This window comes from Penaeus monodon, chromosome 28, assembly GCF_015228065.2.
Source record: "Penaeus monodon isolate SGIC_2016 chromosome 28, NSTDA_Pmon_1, whole genome shotgun sequence".
Lineage (NCBI taxonomy): Eukaryota > Metazoa > Arthropoda > Malacostraca > Decapoda > Penaeidae > Penaeus > Penaeus monodon.
In genome coordinates, this window is record NC_051413.1 from 5876207 (window position 1) to 5876547 (window position 341).

Sequence of the window (341 nt, forward strand, 5' to 3'; positions counted from 1 at the left end):
TCGCGGCTACTTATTCTTCGCGTCTATCTAGCTGTCAGTGCGCAAGGTGCCATGAAAGCTAGGTTGTTATTTTGTCGCCTGTCATTTGGCCAGTGTCAGATTGTCAGGTTGACAGTCTGTCAGATTGTCTTTCAGGTTGACAGTTTGTCAGGTTGTCAGGCTGCCATATTGCCAGGTTGTCAGTTTGTGAGGTTGTCAATTTGTCAGGTTGTCAGTCTGTCAGTTTGCCAGGCTGCCAGATTGTCATGTTGTCAGTTTGTCAGATTCCAATTTCGTCAGATTGTCACAAGCCAGGATGACGGAGGCTGATGCTGTAATCTCTATGCAGGCGAGGTTTTTAT